The 10,142-nt window shown below is 36.5% G+C and overlaps 1 pseudogene; it reads left to right on the forward strand.

Annotated features, from left to right (window-relative positions):
* The first annotated feature begins 221 nt into the window (after window positions 1-221).
* LOC125601651 lies at window positions 222-2,324 on the forward strand (annotated as a pseudogene).
* The last annotated feature ends 7,818 nt before the right edge of the window (window positions 2,325-10,142 follow it).

Raw genomic sequence — 10,142 nt, forward strand, 5'->3', positions numbered from 1 at the left:
AAATCTACTAAATTTTTTCATCAGGTAATTGACCCTAAAGCGAGCTTCTTTCACGTCTTCCCTTTTCATCATCTCATCGTTCCAACTCCATATCTATCACCCTCCCCCACTCTCTATTCATCTCAAAGGTCAATTTCTTCTACCTTTATCTCTCTTTGGGCCGTTCAGATTTTTCAATCCTGTTCCGGTGATTGAAGAAATGTTCACTATATGCTTCTCAGACCGGAAACGCTCTTGATGCTGCAGAGGGTATTAGCCGTGAAGCTGAACGCCGAGGCTGTCCTGCTCTATCGTCTCCAACGACGAATTCGACTCGGTATGTGAGATGTTTTGTGAATCAATTTGATTTCTTACTCTGTTCTGAAGATTGTTTGCTTCAGATTTTAATATCAAGGAACCGTGACAATTCCTCTGTTTGATCAATTACAACCGATGATTGTTGTAATAAGCTCTTAGATTTGAGCAGTTCTATTGATTGAATTTCGAGTAAACATATAAAAGTATTTTCTTTTATAACTTAATTCTTATTCAAAAAGTTGCCATATTCTTTTCTCCAAAGAACGCTATTATTTGTTGTATCCACTACAGGGCAAGGAGACTCTCCAGATTCTTTTAAGGTTCGTTGTCAATTTTCACTACCAATAATGCAGTTTTTTGTGTACCTTATTGTTTGTTCCTTGTCTTTTTTTTCAAATCACTGAAGGAATTTTGGAGGTTTCTTCTTCAAAGAAACTTGGAAACTCTTGGTTGCAACGAGTTCGCTTTGCAGTGTTTGGGCTAGGTGATTCAGGTATCAGAAGTACAATGTAAGTGCATCTGCCACATTGTGTCATCTGTTTCACGTTCTTCTCAACATACATTTTATTTCTGGTTCTGTTTTGATGTATTCATCAATATGAAGGAAAAAGTAGGCTTTACCGAGTAATAAGTATACTAGCTAACTAAAGATTCCCACAACCAGAAATCTTGAGATGTGTCTGAATTATTGTTCCCTCCAAGAGAAGATTTCTCAGATGGTTCAGATCGAACGCAGCGGCGCCACAACTGATGTCATGAAGAACTACTTCATTGGTATAAAAACAATCTTTGGAACTTTTTTTAAAGTATTCCATCTATTGTCTAACTGAATTGATCTTTAATGTATGTGTAGGGAGTGGTGTTGAGCGGTGGAGGAAGTGTGCCATCACCAAAGGCCACACCTGAAGCTTGGGTGAACATGGTCAACGAGATTCAGAAGGCTGCTCTTTCCACCCGCCTTGGGATCCCCATGATCTATGGGATTGATGCTGTCCACGGTCACAACAACATGAATGGCGCCACCATTTTCCTTCACAATGTGCGCCTTGGAGTCACCAGGCAAGTCTTTTAACTGTTCTAATCTTCATGACTAAATTTTGTAAGGCTATTAACGTGAGACCAACTAATATTTTTGTTTCTTTATTTACTTATCCTGTAGGCGAGGTGTGTTTAGATTTATGAATCCATTGTTTTTTTGTCTCATTATGTTTTGTTGGATTTTGTTTTCATCAGGAGGCTTCAAATGTCTCTGCAGTTGCGCAAAAGAGATGGAATCTGAATGATTTCGACATTGGAAAGCCTCTTTGAAAAGGCAAGTTTGGTCACGCTTATCTTGCTCGAGAGAAGCGGGTTAGTATCCATTCACACATAACATTTGTTTTAGATCTTTACATTGTTTGTTTTCCTCAAATTCTCACACATTGTATGCAACTGTGAAAGAGAGCAACCACATTGTCTCCCTGAAGGTTCTGTTCAAGACTCAGCTTCAACAATCTCAAGTTGAGCATCAGTTAAAGAGAAGTTGAGATTCAGTCACATCTTCGTAACCCCAATATACTCCGGCTCTATGGTAACTTCTATGATCCGGTAAAACTTAACCGCTTCTTTCTCTTTTTGTTGACATGATCCACCTTTTTTTAGTATAACACACTTTGTTGGCTTTTGTTGCAGAAAAGGGTTTATTTAATACTTGAGTATGCTGCTAGAGGCGAGCTTTACAAGGAGCTTCAGAAATGCAAGTACTTCAGCGAAAGACGAGCTGCAACTGTTGGTGCATTCCTTTTCCTTCTGCTGTTATATGTTTTAATCAATTCTTTTGTTACTTAAGAAAAAACTGAGATCTTTATATGTTACTTTGATAGTATGTTGCATCGTTGGCGAGGGCTCTCATCTATTGCCATGGCAAGCATGTGATACACATAGATATCAAACCAGAAAATCTGTTAATCGGTAGTAAGATCATCAAGTAGTGAAAAGACACCAAGAAAGATTTGAGAATTGATTATCTTATGAATTAAAATAGTGTTCACGGCTCCGCGCTTGCGCGGGGGCTCTGCCCCTAGTAAATTAATAGAAGTACAGTATTTAAGCCAGTACAGAGCAAAATTTCATGCATGGTGAATCAACACAAAACTTCCTAACAGAGGGCGTGTGGCTATTATTCTGCTATTCTACTATATTTATATTTATGTAATAGCCTTCCCATCAGTGGACTCGTGCTCATGGCGGTGGTTGGATATGTGTAAATCATTATTATAAAAAAAAGATTTTGTTCTCAAAGTTTGTTAATGTTAAGCCCTTTTTCAAAAAAAAAAGTTTGTTAATGTTTTTAGAGATTGCTAGCCCCAGAAAGGATTTTAGCCATTGTTTTAGTCTACGGAAACTAATATTGCATGTTGGGAAATTACGAACTTCGACCCTGGTATTCTAAAAATTCTTTCAGTATTTGATTGTCATTATTATTATCATTATTCCTTTTAATAAAGCACTAGGTGATAATCCGCGCCTTGCGCGGGGTGAATTGACTTGGTGATTTAATGTTTGACATCCAAAATAAAGTCTGTATTTGCAATATATGATTGATAAAGTAGGACTTTATAACACACAAGAAGAAGTTTCAAGAACGGTAAAAACATATTTAAACAATAAAATAAGTCTTTTATAACTTAAAAGCTCATTTATTATTAAGATGCATAATTAAAGAATTTATCATAATAGTTCTAAGTAAGATATTGAAAGCCAACAAAAATATAAATGTGAATAGAATACTAATAAAACGAAAAATCTCCAGTGTGGAGCTGCGCACCTTAGCGAGCTTGGTCATGTCTCGGTTCTAAGATACAGAGTGTACTCTGCTTCAAAGTGTTCTCGTCGAGATGAATAGTCATGTCTCTCTTCTAAGAGAAAAGAGTGGGTTATATAGTTCATACAATATATACACGTTCAAGAACCATTATGCAGTGTGGATGAAAAATGCTTAGCGAGCTCGGTGATGTATCGTTTCTAAGATTCAGAGTGTTCTCTTCTTGAAAGTGTTCATGCTGAGTTCTTCGCCGATATGAATGTTTATATCTCCCGTATAAGAGAAAAGTTAATTACGTCTTCATCTTCTCGATTCTGTGTTTCTAACTTACATGTGTTACTATCTAGTGCTTCGCAATATGCACTGACAGAGCACACCCGTATATGTTCTGGAAAGTCTTCATGATGGGAAATAATCTTTACGATGGTACGGTGATGTCGTAGCTTAAGCTTTACGTGATAACTCATTCCACGAGTGGTTTTTTTAATTTTCTAGATCAATGAAACGTTTCCAAAATTTCTGTAATAGCAAAACCAATTAAGGCAACTAATTTGTGAGAGTCTCTGTACAATGGACACGTGTCATACATGGTGTGAAAGCATTAACTCCAATGCTCCTCTTTTATATATAAGGGATTACATCAAAAGAAAAAGAAACAATCACGTATTTATTTGATTTGAAATGAAACATTGCACGAAAGAAAAGAAAAGAAAATAAGAAAGATATAAGAGTAACGGGTAAAAGGCGGAACATGTTTTACCCGGCGGAAGAAACCACCTTATATAATAGATCCCTCCGGGAAGAAAGAAACCATAAAGTTAGTGCTATTGGAAGATACCAAGTACGCTAAAGTACCTCTATAATCAGTATACTTTAAAGAGAGATCCTTTGGTTTGTCAGCACTTCCGAAAGCCAAACTGTAAAATTTGCCTACAGATTTCTTGATGATGAAGGTGCTGTCATTATTGCTTGACCTGGATCCCGTCAGGAGTACATGTTCGTATGGCTTTGAGCGGATAATCCAATACCCGGACTGCTTGCAATAACACCCGTGAAATGGATGTTAAGCTCTGTTGATACACGTACAACATCTGATGATGATGATGATGATGGTGGTAATAAAATTTAACTGGTATACGTTGGAAATGATTTAGATGATTAGACATCATGCAGACTAGATCTGAGCAAGATGGCCAATTGGTAACTGGGTAATCCATTGTCTTAATGGCGGGTTACTCCGCACGTAGATGTGATACGAAGCATTGATCTTTACTGGCCTCCCAAAGTAATCACTGACTACTTCATTCTCACCGGAAACAACACCGAATGCTGTTATCGCAACGAACAAGAAACATATCATCATCGAAATATTGTGTTTGCACCCACAGTTTTCATCTCTCTCTCTCTCTTTTTCTCTTGCTTTCTGCTCTCTTTTTTTTGGCTGAGTTCCTAGGATGATGATAATGCTTGGTAGTGTATTTATAGAGATTAAGTAGCGATATAATATACTCTTTCTGTTTTTAAAAGATGCATATTCTAGACTTTTCATATATATTAAGAAAACTCATTAAATATGCATTGTTTTTTGTGAATAACAATTTTCATAACTTTTAGCCAATAGAAATTCAATAAACACCATTAATTTTTTTGAAACTTACAATTTTTTCATAAATCATACATTGAAAAAGTAAAAAATGTATCTTTTTGAAACAATTTTTTTTTCCAAAACATACATTTTTTAGAAACGGATAGAGTAGTATTCATTTTCTCTTTACTTAGAAATGTGGAGCGTGGAAGCTCATAATCATTCTTTTCCCCCTTACAACCTGGATCGAGACTACGAGTGGATCTTAGTCAACGTCACTGTGGACTGTGGAGGGTTGATATTCGTAAGAGGAAGGCTCTTCGCACTTATCTGAACGCTGTGAGATTTATTCAAATAAACCTGCTTATTAAGAAGGAGAGAATCTTGCTGTATTAAAGAGATGGATACGGGGTATCCTTTACACTGGCATTTATTTATTCCTTACAATCTGGATAAAGATTACAAATTGATCTCCGTCAACGCGTACTAATTAGGAAATAGTTAATTAAACACGCTTCAAACGAGCCTATATTGTTATAATGGCTTTTTCTTTTTGTCTCTACTTGAAATGTGGAACATGCTTCTGAAGCTCATAATCATTCCTTTTTCCCCCTTACGACCTTGATCTTAGTCAGTGGCGTTAATAGCATATATGGAGGGTTGATATTCGTTAGAGAAGGTCTCCCACTACAAGAAAACAGGGGGATTCTGATGGCCGAAACCGTCAGAAATTCGTCGGAATAGACCGATTCTGACGAATTTCTGACGAACCAGTTCGTCGGTATCATTTCGTTGGAAAAAAGGATTCGTCGGAATTTCTTCAGACCTTCCGACAACTTTCTGACGAATACCAAAAAACGTCATTCTGACGAACTTCCGACGATATTCCGATGCGGACACACGAGACCAGAGTTCATCGGAAAAACTATATACCGACGGACTACGGTTCGTCCGAAAATACCGACGAACGAAGTCCTCGGAAAATACCGACGGACAACGGTTCGTCGGAAAATACCGACGGACAAAGGTTCCTCGGAAAATTCCGACGAACCATTGTCCGTCGGTATTTTCCGAGGACATCGTTCGTCCGTACAGTCCGACGCCCTCAATTCGTCGGAATATATCAATTTTAAATACGAATTAATTTTGCATTTTTATATTTTTTTATATTAAAAATTAATTAATAAATAAATAAAATCTGAAATTTAAAACCAATAATATTATAAAATTTAAATTCATACAAACCGAAATAGAAAAAAAACATTTAGAAAGTTTAAAATTCATGGAAAACAAATAGAAAAAAAAAACATTCAGAAAGTTTTAAAAAGCAGAAAAAACTAAGAACTCGAAGACATCAAACGATCTAGCTTCTGCATTATCTCGGCGTTGAACTTCTTCTGGGATGCCAGGTCAGCAAGGATAGTGGCATTCTCTGAACGGATAGTGGCATTCTCAGAAAGGATAGTGGTGTTCTGCTCCTCTAATGCCCCAATACGTTCATCTTTGTCATGTAGCTCCTCGAGAATCATGGGATCGGCATACAGAGCTTGCGAAGAAGATGCCGGATACGAAAAGCACGGCGGGCCAACCCAACTAAACGGCCTCCTTTCCTTTTAGGAACCGCCTACAAAAATATTTAAAGTTAGTAAATAGGGACAAGTTAGTAATCGACATTATAAAAAAAATATTAATAAAAAAAATTACCTTTTCAACCATCTCATTTATTTGCAATAGAGACAAGTTGGTTGAAGCTCCCGTAGAATCACCGTCATCAGAGAGAGTCTGAGATTGAGATGCTATTTCAGCTTCCACCAAATCAACGACACCTTTGATCACGAGGTCCTGAATTTGACCCATCTTCTTGTTAGTGTGAGCGACCTTAATGAGTTGGAGACGATCAACGGGATTACCGTCATTTTCTTTGATCTAAAAACCGCTATTATTAGCCAAGGAATATATAAAATATTTATTTAAAAAATATAAAGATAAATAATAAAAAAAATTTACAAGTTCATCCTCCTTAGTAGACATAGAGCAAGCGCCGAGGTTATGCACATACATACCTTTCCCGCCACGATCGCTCGTCCGGTTCTTGGAGTTCCTAGAAGATGTCTCTGCTGCAGTTTCTTCCTTCTCCCAATGAACTATCAACTGCTCCCACACCGTCCCGTTGATGAACCGTTGCCTCTTGTTCTTCTGCCAAACTGTCTTCCACGCGTTTATCTGCTTCGTATAAGAGTCCATGGCCTTTTCGTTGAATTTCTTACGGACTGTTTCCGTGAGATCGGAGTGCCAGTTGAACTCTTGCTACAAAACAAACATAATTTAATAAGTAAATATATTAAAAAAATGTAAATACTTTAAAAAAATGAAGAGTTACTACCGCAAACTGACGAAACCACAACTCTCGTTCTTCGGAAGGGATCACACTCCACTTTGAATATCCAACACGAAGCATGGAGTACATCATCTGGTTGATGCTCCTGCTAATGCCATTTCTCGACTTGGTGAACCTTTAAAAAAAATACAAGTTAGCAAGTTAATTAATGGAAAAAAACATAATGCTACAAATAAAAAAATACTAACCAAGTGCTATGTCCTTGTCATGGGTTGGGATGAACCGGGAGATGCTCTCGACCTGGTTGTTGAACCAATAGATCAACTGGCATGACCCCCGGATCCTGTTGAGCAGCAGCGGGAGGGGCAGCAAGAGCTGGAGCGGGAATATATGCGGGAACCGAGTTTTTTTCGTGAGACGATCCCAATGCACGGGAACTGCTCACCGAACTACGTCGAAGACGGGCTGCGGGGCGGGGTACATCCTCGGACCTAAAAAAAATTTAATACATCAAAAATCTTTTCAAATCATTTCTATTTTTAATGTTTTCATTTATATATTTACAAAAGGTTTTATAAACGTTTAAAAAAAATATTAAACCTTTATTATACATAGTTTATTACTGGAAACTTATAAAAAATTATAAAATTTAAAATTTTTTATTATACATGATTTATATATATATATATATATATGTATACAAATTATAAAAAAATTATAAAAATAGAAAATGTTGTTAAATATTTTTAAAATTTTTTAAAAACGTTTTATTATATATAGTTTATTACTGGAAACTTGAAAAACGTTTTTAAAAATCAAAAAACATTTTAAAAATAGTAAAACGTTTTGAATTTTACAAAAACACAAATAATTCCAAAAAAAAAAAACTAAACAACAATCCAAACAACAATCCTAACTTATATATCCTAAACTATCCATTCAATCCTAAAATTTTCAATCAAACAACCTAAAATCCGAGATCTAACTTCCAAAACCCTAAAAATTGAGATAAAACAAGGTTGGGATGATTCTTACATGATTTGGGGTTTGGGGAACAGATATGAGGGTGAGAAGAGGATTCGCCGGTGATGGGAGCTCGAGAATGGCCGGAATCGCCGTGAGAGGGAGATAAATCGCGGAGAGGATTGAGAGAGAGGCGGAAGCGGAAATAACGAAGAAGGAAGAGAAGGATAATTATATTTAACGTTTCCGACGGACACGGGTTCGTCTGTATTCCGTCGGTACCATTAAATATATACCAATTGGCGGTTCGCAAAAATTTTCACGCGGTTTGGTTTTCCCGGGTAAATTGAAATTCCGACGGTATTGGTGTCCGTCAGTATATTCGGACGAAATACTGACGACCTTTTTTGACGGAATTCCGACGACTTAGTGTTTAGGGGTTGATTACAAGTTTTTAAATGCAAAATCCTAATCTTTTGATAATATATATAGTATTTGCATAAAGATTTAACAATAAAATGTTTTTATAACACGATTTTACACAACAACATTTTTTGTAGTGTAAGATTAGATGAATATGATTGTATAAGTATATGAGTGTTAAGATGAGATGTTATGAAAACAATGATATGCATACATAAATATTTTATGAGTTGTTATATTTGAACGGTTGCGATCTAATACTATACTAAACACTTATTATGTGTTATTTTCATAGTTTGGCATCTAAATTTATAAATTTGCTGGTAGACTCTGGTTGCAATGGTTCATCATCATCAGAAGTTCCATCCACTCGTCCTCTTGGGTTGATTTGCGTTACAGTGACCCATGGATCGTCTCTGTACGTCACCCGAGGATAACTGATGTAGCACACCTATACATATCAATTATACAAGTATTAGTAAAATATATAACATTAATTAATAATATTGGTAAAAAATTATGAATAGATTGACATACCTGATCAGCTTGCGAGCCAAGAATGAAGGGATCATAATATTGAAGTTTCCGCCGCGAATGAACTGATGTAACACCAAACGCATCAATCTTCACTCCTCTATCTGGGGTGGTGTCATACCAATCACAATAGAATACTACACAATGCAATCCAACCATTCCAGAAAATTGGATTTCCAATATTTCTTTTATGTTGCCATAGTAGACATCGTCACCGGAAGAAGATGAAACACCAGCATCATATGTTGTCTTAGAATGACCTTTTCTTGTGAATGCATATCCTCGCGTACAAAATTTTGGATATGATTTGACCACATAGTTTGGTCCCTGCACAAATTCGCATATCCAATCATCGAACACAAAACCTCTGGCCAAACCATCATTCACCTATAAATTAAAACATATATGAGTGAAAAGTTAATTAGTTTATATTAATTTAAACTACTCATTTGCATAGGGTAATATGATATATGACTCACATAACTACGAAGCCACGCAGCAAATCCGTTATCTCTAAGTTGTTGAAGCTCATCTTCTGTTGCATGCCTGTGAGTCATACGCAACTCCGCCATATATACAATATATACAAATATTATCAATATAAAATAAATTTATTGAATATTAATCTAATAATGTAAATGAATAAATATTTTTACCTCTCATATGTAGAACATCTTCACAGTTGGTGAGCAAATATGTTTGCAAATGAGCGTGCTCAGTGTCCGTAAGTCTGCGCTTCGTGAATTTTCCACTAAGTCGTCCTATTTCCTTGAACATGCTTGGGACAGTAACATGATATGTTGCTCTCTCCCCTCTGTCATCATGTCGAGCAGGTCTTCAGTGTTTTGTATGCACTTCTGGTGGAAAATAATTTTCAGCAAAGATTGCAGTTTCTTCATTGATCACCTGTGCCACTATAGATCCTTCCACTCTGCTTTGATTTTTGACCATCTTCTTCAGATGATGCATATAACGCTCAAAAATATACATCCATCTGTACTGCACAGGACCACCAAGTTCCAATTCTCTTGCGAGATGAATAGCAAGATGTTCCATTACATCAAAGAATGATGGAGGATATATCTTCTCGAGGTTGCACATGCTGACTGGTGCGTTTGTCTTCAAATTATTAATACCCTCTTCAGTCACTACTCTGCTGCATAAGTCGCGGAAGAAAACACTTATCCCTACATAGATAA

The sequence above is a fragment of the Brassica napus genome, unplaced genomic scaffold (assembly GCF_020379485.1).
Source record: "Brassica napus cultivar Da-Ae unplaced genomic scaffold, Da-Ae ScsIHWf_2622;HRSCAF=3371, whole genome shotgun sequence".
Classification (NCBI taxonomy): Eukaryota; Viridiplantae; Streptophyta; class Magnoliopsida; order Brassicales; family Brassicaceae; genus Brassica; species Brassica napus.